Source organism: Schistocerca piceifrons, chromosome 10, assembly GCF_021461385.2.
Source record: "Schistocerca piceifrons isolate TAMUIC-IGC-003096 chromosome 10, iqSchPice1.1, whole genome shotgun sequence".
Lineage (NCBI taxonomy): Eukaryota > Metazoa > Arthropoda > Insecta > Orthoptera > Acrididae > Schistocerca > Schistocerca piceifrons.
Window position 1 is genome coordinate 87,378,767 of NC_060147.1, and position 12,343 is coordinate 87,391,109.

A 12,343-nucleotide genomic window follows, 5' to 3' on the forward strand; every position below is an offset into this window, starting at 1 on the left:
GCCTCGTTTAAGGAGGAGAAATGCGTACAATCACGTTTCCGACTTTGATAAAGGTCGGATTGTAGCATATCGCGATTGCGGTTTATCGTATCGCGACATTGCTGCTCGCGTTGGTCGAGCTCCAATGACTGTTAGCAGAATATGGACTCGGTGGGTTCAGGAGGGTAATGCGGAACGCCGTGCTGGATCCCAACGGCCTCGTATCACTAGCAGTCGACATGACAAGCATCTTATCAACATGGCTGTAACGGATCGTGCAGCCACGTCTCGATCCCTGAGTCAACAGATGGGAACGTTTGCAAGACAACAACCATCTGCACGAACAGTTCGAAGACGTTTGCAGCAGCATGGACTATCAGCTCGGAGACCACGGCTGCAGTTACCCTTGACGCTGCATCACAGACAGGAGTGCCTGCAATGGTGTACTCAACGACGAACCTGGGTGCACGAATGGCAAAACGTCTTTTTTTCGGATGACTCCAGGTTCTGTTTACAGCATCATGATGGTCGCATCCGCGTTTGGCGACATCGCGGTGAGCGCACATTGGAAGCGTGTATTCGTCATCGCCATACTGGCGTATCACCCAGCGTGATGGTATGGGGTGGCACTGGTTACACGTCTCGGTCACCTCTCGTTCGCATTGACGGCACTTTGAACAGTGGACGTTACATTTCAGATGTGTTTCAACCCGTGGCTCTACCCTTCATTCGATCCCTGCGAAACCCTACATTTCAGCAGGATAATGCACGACCGCATGTTGCAGGTCCTGTACGGGCCTTTCTGGATACAGAAAATGTTCGACTGCTGCCCTGGCCAGCACATTCTCCAGATCTCTCACCAACTGAAAACGTCTCGTTAATGGTGGCCGAGCAACTGGCTCGTCACAATACGCCAGTCACTACTCTTCATGAACTGTGGTACCGTGTTGAAGTTGCATGGGCAGCTGTACCTGTGCACGCCATCCAAACTCTGACTCAATGCTCAGGCGTATCAAGGCCATTATTATGGCCAGATGTGGTTGTTCTGGGTACTGATTTCTCAGGACCTATGCACCCAAATTGCGTGAAAATGTAATCACATGTCAGTTCTAGTATAGTATATTTGTCCAATGAATATCCTTTTATAATCTGCATTTCTTCTTGTGTAGCACTTTTAATGGCCAGTAGTGTAATATAAATGTTACCACATGAATCATCTGAAAGGGGAAGTATATCAAATATATCAAAACCTGACCACAGAAACATGTAATAAATACTCCCTTTCTTCACAGTACTGCAGTTTCCTATTTAACATTTGTAACTTAAAATCAAGAAATTAAAGATTCTTTAGGGGGCAGACTTGGGGGTGACATTATGATGACCCTGGAGTGTCACTGGGGTGACCTAGTGACCTAGGGGTGACCTGGTGTCATCGGCAAACAAGTATTTTAGAACCACCCATAATATCAGTAGGCATAGTATTTATATGGATAAGAAACAGTAGTGGCTCCACCAACAACCCCTGGGGGTCACTCCCCACTAAACTGTGTCCCATTCTGACTGCACGTCGTTGTCATTCTCAGTACCGAGGAGAATGACCTTCTACTGTCTGTTGTTAAAGTAAGAGTCACGATCCAATTGTGAGGTACTCCCCTTACTCCATAATGGTCCAACTTTTAGCGTAATATTTTGGGTTAAACACATCAAACACCTCAGATAAATCAAAGAAAGACGTCTAGCCTGGATACAGATCACAAGTATACACAACATTTATTACCAGATACCCAGAATTAAAATTTTTAACAGAACAACGACTAGCTGATCAGATCCGTGTAATAATCAACAATAACAGGATACCCCAGTCAGAATTATAAAACATCAAACAACAAGTACAACAAATACTGGAACAAAATAATGTGCAATCAGAAGAAGAAGAAGAAAATACAGTAATGGACTCAAACATCCCAGAGCAAACAAACAAAGACCAACATGCATCAATTAAACAATCAGAGGAAAACGAAATCTTAAGACAGCCACCAGAACAAGCACAAATAGAACACGAAGTGACACACATGTTAGATATAGAAGACAAATTTCAGCTGACATACATATAATACAAAGACACAAATACAGACATTAGACCATTCTTGCATAGACCGCCAAATAACCCACAAGTCGAAACAACAATAACAACTATCAACACAATCATACACAACAAAATAAATGAAAACACAAAAACGGAAGAGTTACAACTACTGGTTTATATAGGAGCACTCACTACGCTAAATATACACACTAGACAGAGATCAGAACCAACAAACACACAGAAGAAACCCACAAAACCAGCATGGCAACACAGGCTACAGATCAGAATAGAAAAACTGAGAAAAGACATTGGACAGCTAACACACAATTTATAAGAAATGAAATGTCAGAAAAAAACGAAAAAGGTTAGGTAAAATCTCACAACAAGAAGTGATAGAGCAATTAGATGAAAAGAAGCAGAAATTACAAGCATTGGCCAAACGACTTAGAAGATACAAAAAAAGTGAAAATAGAAGGAAACAAAACCAAACATTCAACACAAACCAAAAGAAATTTTACCAGACAATAGATAACATACACATTAAAATAGACAATCCACCAAACATAACAGACATGGAACACTTCTGGAGCAACATATGGTCAAACCCGGTACAACATAACAGGCATGCACAGTGAATACAAGCAGAAACAGATACATACAAGATGATTCCACAAATGGCTGAAGTGATAATTTTGCAACATGAAGCCACCCAAGCAATTAATTCTACTCACAATCGGAAAGCCCCTGGAAAAGATAAAATAGCAAATTTCTGGCTAAAGAAATTCACCTGAACACATTCACATCTAACTAAATTATTTAACAATTACATTGCAGACCCATACACAGTCCCTGATACATTTACACAAGGAATAACTTATCTGAAACCTAAAGATCAAGCAGACACAGCAAATCCAGCTATATATCGCCCCGTAACATGCCTACCAACAATATACAAAATATTAACTTCAGTCATTACACAGAAATTAATGACGCATACAACACGGAACAAAATTATAAATGAGGAAAAAAAAAGGCTGTTGCAAAGGAGCATGAGGACGTAAAGAGCACCTGATAATAGATGCAGAGGTGACATATCAAGCTAAAACCAAACAAAGGTCACTATACTACGCATACATTGATTACCAAAAAGCTTTTGATAGTGTACCCCACTCATGGTTACTAAAAACATTGGAAATATACAAAGTAGATCCTAAATTGATACAGTTTCTAAACGTAGTAATGAAAAACTGGAAAACCACACTTAATATCCAAACAAATTCAGATAATATCACATCACAGCCAATACAGATTAAGCGTGGAATATACCAAGGAGACTCATGAAGTCCTTTCTGGTTCTGCCTTGCTCTGAACCCACTATCCAACATGCTAAATAATACAAATTATGGATACAATATTACTGGAACATACCCATACAAAATCACACATCTGCTATACATGGATGATCTAAAACTACTGGCAGCAACAAATCAACAACTCAACCAATTACTAAAGATAACAGAAGTATTCAGCAATGATATAAATATGGCTTTTGGAACAGACAAATGTAGGAAAAATAGCATAGTCAAGGGAAAACACACTAAACAAGAAGATAACATATTGGATAACCACAGCGACTGCATAGAAGCGATGGAAAAAACAGATGCCTATAAATATCTAGGATACAGACAAAAAACAGGAATAGATAATACAAATATTAAAGGAGAACTAAAAGAAAAATATAGACAAAGATTAACAAAAATACTGAAAACAGAATTTACAGCAAGAAACAAGACAAAAGCTATAAATACTTATGCTATACCAATACTGACCTACTCATTTGGAGTAGTGAAATGGAGTAACACAGACCTAGAAGCACTCAATACACTTACACAATCACAATGCCACAAATATAGAATACATCACATACATTAAGCAGAAAGGAAGGAGGAAGGGGATTTATCGACATAAAAAACCTACATTATGGACAGGTAGACAATTTAAGAAAATTCTTTATAGAACCAGCAGAAACTAGCAAAACACACAAAGCAATCACTCATATAAATACATCGGCTACACCACTGCAATTTCATCACCACTTCTACAACCCTTTAGATCACATAACATCAACAGATACAAAGAAAGTAAATTGGAAAAAGAAAACACTACATGGCAAGCACCTGTATCATCTAACACAGCCACACATCGATCAAGACGCATCCAACACTTGGCTAAGAAAAGGCAATATATACAGTGAGATGGAAGGATTCATGATTGCAATACAGGATCAAACAATAAACAGCAGATATTACAGCAAGCATATTATTAAAGATCCCAATGCCACAACAGATGAATGCAGACTTTGCAAACAACAAATAGAAACAGCAGATCACATCACAAGCGGATGTACAATACTAGCAAATACAGAATACCCCAGAAGACATGACAATGTAGCAAAAACAATACATCAACAACTTGCCATACAACATAAACTAATAAAACAACACGTTCCCACATACAAGTATGCACCACAAAATGTACTGGAGAATGATGAATACAAATTATACTGGAACAGAACCATTATAACAGATAAAACAACACCACATAACAAACCTGACATCATACTCACCAATAAAAAGAAGAAATTAACACAACTAATCGAAATATCCATACCCAATACAACAGATATACAAAAGAAAACAGGAGAAAAAATTGAAAAATACATCCAACTGTCTGAGGAAGTCAAGGACATGTGGCATCAGGATAAAGTTGACATTATACCAATTATACTATCAACTACAGGAGTCATACCACACAATATCCACCAGTACATCAATGCAATACAGCTACATCCAAACTTACATATACAACTACAGAAATCTGTAATTATTGACACTTGTTCAATTACCCGAAAGTTCCTAAATGCAATGTAACATTTACCGTACAGTTAAAAGGAAGTCACGCTTGATGAAGGTCCGTGTCACCTTCCATTTTTAACCAGACATAATGTCTGAGACAAGAAAGAAATAATAATAATATCACTAATAATGATAATAAAACAATGAAGGAATTAAGATTGATATTAATTACTTATTATACGAGGGCAGTTCAATAAGTAATGCAACACACTTTTTTTTCTGAAACAGGGGTTGTTTTATTCAGCATTGAAATACACCAGGTTATTCCCCAATCTTTTAGCTACACAACACTATTTTTCAACGTAATCTCCATGCAATGCTACGGCCTTACACCACCTTGAAATGAGGGCCTGTATGCCTGCACGGTACCATTCCACTGGTCGATGTCGGAGCCAACGTCGTACTGCATCAATAACTTCTTCATCATCCACGGATTGCGTCCTTCATTGGGCCAAACATATGGAAATCCGACGGTGCGAAATCGGGGCTGTAGGGTGCATGAGGAAGAACAGTCCACTGAAGTTTTGTGAGCTCCTCTCGGGTGCGAAGACTTGTGTGAGGTCTTGCGTTGTCATGAAGAAGGAGAAGTTAGTTCAGATTTTTGTGCCTGCGAACACGCTGAAGTCATTTCTTCAATTTCTGAACACAATACACTTCAGAGTTGATCGTTTGACCATGGGGAAGGACATCGAACAGAATAACCCCTTCAGCGTCCCAGAAGACTGTAACCATGACTTTACCGGCTGAGGGTTTGGCTTTAAACTTTTTCTTGGTAGGGGAGTGGGTGTGACGCCACTCCATTGATTGCCGTTTTGTTTCAGGTTCGAAGTGATGAACCCATGTTTCATCGCCTGTAACAATCTTTGACAAGAAATTGTCACCCTCAGCCACATGACGAGCAAGCAATTCCACACAGATGGTTCTCCTTTGCTCTTTATGGTGTTCGGTTAGACAACGAGGGACCCAGCGGGAACAAACATTTGAATATTCCAACTGGTGAACAATTGTGACAGCACTACCAACAGAGATGTCAAGTTGAGCACTGAGTTGTTTGATGGTGATCCGTCGATCATCTCGAACGAGTGTGTTCGCACGCTCCGCCATTGCAGGAGTCACAGCTGTGCACGGCCGGCCCGCACGTGGGAGATCAGACAGTCTTGCTTGACCTTGCGGCGATGATGACACACGCTTTGCCCAACGACTCACCGTGCTTTTGTGCACTGCCAGATCACCGTAGACATTCTGCAAGCGCCTATGAGTATCTGAGATGCCCTGGTTTTCCGCCAAATGAAACTCGATCACTGCCCGTTGTTTGCAACGCACATCCGTTACAGACGCCATTTTAACAGCTCCGTACAGCGCTGCCACCTGTCGGAAGTCAATGAAACTATACGAGACGAAGCGGGAATGTTTGAAAATATTCCACAAGAAATTTCCGGTTTTTTCAACCAAAATTGGCCGAGAAAAAAAATGTGTTGCATTACTTATTGAACTGCCCTCGTATAACAAACACAGTAACAACAATATTACTTTTAACAAAATGAATAATTTCAAATGATGATGATGATGATGATGATAATGATAATGATAATAATAATAATAATAATAATAATAATAATAATAATAAGCAGAAGAAGAAGAGAAAGGAGGCAATGAGAATGATACAGCATGGACACACATTTCGACAGGTGGCTCCTTACAGAGGACACTAGGGTGATCGATGTCAGTGCAGTAGGATAGACAACCGCTGTCCATGCATTCATCGTCCGACGTGGTGTAGCTGTCTTCCTTGCTACCGATCTGCATATCTGCGCTGTTGGTCACTAAAATTTGAAGCGTTCACCAATGTGCGGTTTCTTCTCTGTCATAAATAGGAGGGAGGCTTCAGTCAGAGCCTGAAGACGTCTGTCAGTTGCGCCGACAAAATATTGTAGAATTGAAAGACATCCAACGTCTCACCTGAGAACCATATGTACAATGACAATGATTAGTTGAACACTTTTGAAGCCTTTTTCGGTGTTAGAGAAGTGGATAATGAAAGAGTAGAGGACTGAAATGCAAGTGACAACGGCTGCTAGGGAAGAAGATAATTTCAATAGATAACTCCACAGACAAAAGGAGGGGAAAAGTGGTGGGGAAGAGTGGATCGATGAGAGTTAACTGCAAAAAGCGATAGCTTCCGTTGTCGGGGTGGCCTCAGGACAACATTGCAGTTACGTTAGGGTGATGGAGTGACGTTAGTTACCGTGATGGGGTGACATTAGGGTGATGGGTTGACCTTGAGCTGATGGAGTGATTTTTTTGTGACCCTGTATGACCTGGCGGTAGCCATAAAGGATTACAACTATTTCTGAATAACAGATTTCAGCTATCAGTCGTCCTTTGGAATTTTTATTGGCAGATCTAGATTTCAGCTAGAAACTAGCCATTCTCAATGCACTATCATTTTTGGTCAATGCATGTAATGCCTGTTGGTCGGGCTTTGTCCACAGTTCATTGAATACTCATGTTATTACTCTCATTAGTATTCAATGAACTGTGGACAAAGCCCAACCAACAGGCATTACATGCATTGACCAAAAATGATAGTGCATTGAGAATGGCTAGTTTCTAGCTGAAATCTAGATCTGCCAATAAAAATTCCAAAGGACGACTGATAGCTGAAATCTATTATTTACAAATCAAAATAAGGGTCACTGCGTGCAACAGCCTCTGAATGGAGGGTAACCTGATGAATTACAATTAGTCTGAGGTGACAAATTATGTCATGTTTCACAGTAAATATTAAATGTGTCCTGAAATCTGAGAAGAGAGCCCAGTGGAGTCAGGAAGATATGAGGATAGTCCTGCCTCAGCACACTCTGTCCAGCTTCCTTGTCAGTCCCGCCAACATGCAGTATCAACAAGCTTGCACACTATCATGGAGTACACCAATTTTTCTGTTTGTATGATTTGAAAATAGATCATGATACACAAAAACAGTCATCAATTAAATTAAAAGAAATGAATTTCGAACTTTGGCTGCTTTCCGCAGCAAATAGGTTAACACAAGATGCTGTCCTGTTGTTAACCAAGCATGCTGGAAATGCAAGAGGTGACCTAGGCCTGACGCTGGCTCGACTTCAGCACTACCGTGGCATTCTATTTTTATTTGTAACATCTAGTTCCACATGACCAAATTGAGGGGCAAATTCCCATGGGCATGGAACGTGTCAGTACATGAAATTACAACAGGAAAGTAATAATAGACAAAATAAAATGTTTATGAATCCTAAAAAGACGACAAGCTATAAGCTTATGTAAACACAATCAGCAATGTACGAGCTGCGACAATAAATTATGATTGCACACACTTTTTCCAGCGCTTCTGCCATCAATGGTAACATTTCTGGAACTCATCTTCTGTAATATCCTCCAAGACCCTCATCGCAGCTTTTTGAACATCTTGTGTTGTTTGAAAATGGTGTCCCTTGACAATCGTTTTGACTTTTGGAAATAGAAAAATGTCGCACGGAGCCATTTCTGGTGAATAAGATGGCTTTGGTAGTACTGAAATTTGTTTTGAGGTTAAAAATTGCTTTACTGACAGAGCAGTATGGGGTGGCGCATCATTGTGATGCAGAATCCAGTTATCAGCAATGTTGGCACCGACACGAACTCTTTCATGAAGTCTTTCTAAAATTTCTTTGTAGTAATCTTGATTAACTGTCTGTCCGGGAGGCACCCACTCTTTATGAACAATTTGCTTGGAATCAAAGAAGCACACAAGCATGCATTTCACTTTTACTTCGACATGCGAGCTGTTTTTGGTCTGGATGATCCCTTTGAGCACCACTGCGAACTTTGGCGTTTTGTCTCTGGATCGTACTCTCCAAAGGCCTTCTGAAGCTTACTGTAATTTGTCGTCGCATTTTCACCCAATTTAACGCAAAAAGAAATGGCATACTGTTGAGCAATATTATGCGGTTCCATTTCCGTGACGGGAGACACAAACACGTGTTAACTTTTTACAGCACAACTCACGACTGAGCAGTTTTATCGATGTGTCACTTGGACTAGAAGGAGCTTATAGACCAAGGTTAAAGATATTGTGCCTACGCAAGCCTGCGCGGTTACCACATCTTGCAAGGAAAATCAGTCTCATTGCTTTATTGTCGCACCTCGTAACACAGGAATGAGAATAATTTTTGAAGGAATTCGTTGATGGAATAGAAGGAATGGCCCATGAGAAAACTCTTCAGTTTAGATTTGAAAGCGCATGGATTACTGTTAAGATTTTTGAATTCTGGTAGTAGTTTATTGGATGCAGCAGAATACTGCAAGCCTTTCTGCTCAAGAGACAAGGAGGCAGAATCCAAATGCAGATTGAATTTGTCTCTAGTAATAACTGAGTGAAAGCTGCTAATTCCTGTCAATAAGCTGATATTGTTAATAAGAAATGAACTTAAAGAATATATTCATTGAGAGGGCAATTCCAGAATACCCTGACTAATGAACAGAGGTCGAAAAGAAGTTCCTGAACTTACACCACTATTTGCCCAAACTGCCCATTTCTGAGCCAAAATAAACTTTGAGAATGGGAAGAGTTATCCTAAAATATAATACCACATGTCACAAGTGAATGAAAATAAGCAAAGTAGACCACTTTTCGTGCCGATTATCGCTTACTTCAGATACTATTCTAATAGTAAAACTGGCAATATTGTATCTTTGAACAAAATCCTGAACATGTGCTTTCTGTGTCACATTACTATGTATCTGAACACCCAGAAATTTGAACTGTTCAGTCGCACTAGTCACATGCCCATTCTGTCTAACTAGAACATCAGGTTTCGTTGAATTGTGTATTACAAACTGTAAAAACTGATTATTACTGTTATTTAGCGCTGGTTTATTTTCTACAGGCCATGAACGTATGTATTGAATTGCACTATTAGAAATAGTGACAAGATTGCACACAATATCCTTTACTACCAAGTTAGTGTCTTGAGCAATCAGAAATATTCTAGAATGAATTGTGATACTACGAAGCGTATCATTTATATAAACAAGGAACAGGAGCGGTCCCAGCACTAATCACTTGGGAACCCCCCCCCCCCCCCATTTAACCATGTCCTGGTCGGACCACACATTATAGCCATCCTCAATACTGTGGAGGATGGCCTTTTACTGTCTCTGAGGTAAGAGGTGAACCAATTGTGAGCTACTCATCATATTCCCTAGTAATCCAACTTCTGGAGTGATATTTTGTGACCAACAGAATCAAACATCTTAGCTAAATCAAAAAAGATGCCTAGCGTTCAAACCTTTAGTTTAATCTATCCAATACCTGACAGAACAGTTGTTAACCTTAGCAAACAATGATTGCATAGAAATGGATCTAAAACTGTCTACATTATGCTGTTCTCCCTTTTTTATAAAGCAGCTTTACTAACCAGTACTATAATCGTTCAGGAAACTAATCATGCCTAAAGGAAAAATTAAAAATAAGGCTAACATGTGCAGTGCAGTACTTTAATATTATGGTAGATACTCCATCATATCCATGAGAGTCCAAAGTCTTCAGTGGCCACATTGCAGTGGCCTCTGGGTGACCTAGGGGTACTTTGGAGTGACATTGGTATGGCTGTGGTGTGACCTTCACATAACTGTGGCTGTGCTTCAGCACCACCTTGGCACTATGTTGGCATGATGCTAACATGACGTTGGTACAATCTTGCAGCAATCGTTGTGCAATCTTGGTGTGATCCTTGGCACAATCTTGTGCAGCCGTGGAGTCACTTTGCTTTGATGTTCCGGTGATGTGATGGTGTGTCATAGGGATGATCATGGTGTGCTATGGGTGCTTTGGGGTGACCTTGTGATGTTCTTGGTGACGTGTCTTGGGTGCGACATGCATGTTATTAGGGTGACCTGGGTGTGAGCTTGGGGTACACTTGGTGTTAACTTGTTGTGACATCGGGGTGATGGTGTGACCTCTGGGTGACACTCGGCTGACTTTTGGATGTCCTTGGGGTAACCTTAGGGTGAACTTGGCATGATACTTAGGTGAACATGGGGTGTCTTGTGTAACCTCTAAAGAATTATCACTACTGAGAGTGACGACTTAAGTATGCCATGTTTTACAGAAAGTCTTTATGGAGACGGCAGTTAACTGTCATTATAAGCATAGTCTTTATTCTGTGACCTCTGTCCAGAGAAATTTATATTTGTTTGACAGCATTATAAAAAGGATAGACTGCTACTCACCATGAGCAGCAATCTGTCTTTTTCATTATACTCTTGATATTCTAATCTGGACTTTCAATTGTTATCGTTATTTGGAAACATAATGGGTGTACTATTACCAGGACTGTCTCTGTTAAAAGGTGGATATCTAGGTCTGACTAATGGTTGTTCTTAATGAATAAGCAAGCAACACACTGAAGTGAAGCAGAGAGGCTGCATATCTATACAGGGTGGCCCATTGATCGTGACCTGGCCAAATATCTCACGAAATAAGCGTCAAATGGAAAAACTGCAAAGAACGAAACTTGTCTAACTTGAAGAGGGAAATTAGATGGCGCTATAGTTGGACCGCTGCCATAGGTCAAACGGATATCAACTGCGTTTTTTTAAAATAGGAACCCCAATTTTTTTATTACATATTCGTGTAGTACGTACAGAAATATGAATGTTTTACTTGGACCACTTTTTTCGCTTTGTGATAGATGGCGCTGTAAGTCACAAACATATGGCTCACAATTTTAGACGAGCAGTTGGTACCAGGTAGGTTTTTTGAATTAAAATACAGAACGTAGGTACGTTTGAGCATTTTATTTCCAATGTGATACATGTACCTTTGTGACCTTATTTCTGAGAACGCATGCTGTTACAGCGTGATTACCTGTAAATAACACATTAATGCAATATATGCTCAAAATGATGTCCGTCAACCTCAATGCATTTGGGAATAAGTGTAACGACATTCCTCTCAACAGCGAGTAGTTCGCCTTCCGTAATGTTCGCACATGCATTGACAATGCGCTGACGCATGTTGTCAAGCGTTGTTGGTGGATCACGATAGCCAATATCATTCAACTTTCCCCACAGAAAGAAATCCGGGGATGTCAGATCCGGTGAACGTGATTCGACGACCAATCCACCTGTCATGAAATGTGCTATTCAATACTGCTTCAACCGCACGCGAGCTATGTGCCGGACATCCGTCATGTTGGAAGTACATCGCCATTCTGTCATGCAGTGAAACATCTTGTAGTAACATCGGTAGAACATTACGTAGGAAATCAGCATACATTGCACCATTTCTATTGCCATCGATAAAATGGGGGCCAATTATCCTTCCTCCCATAATGCCGCACCA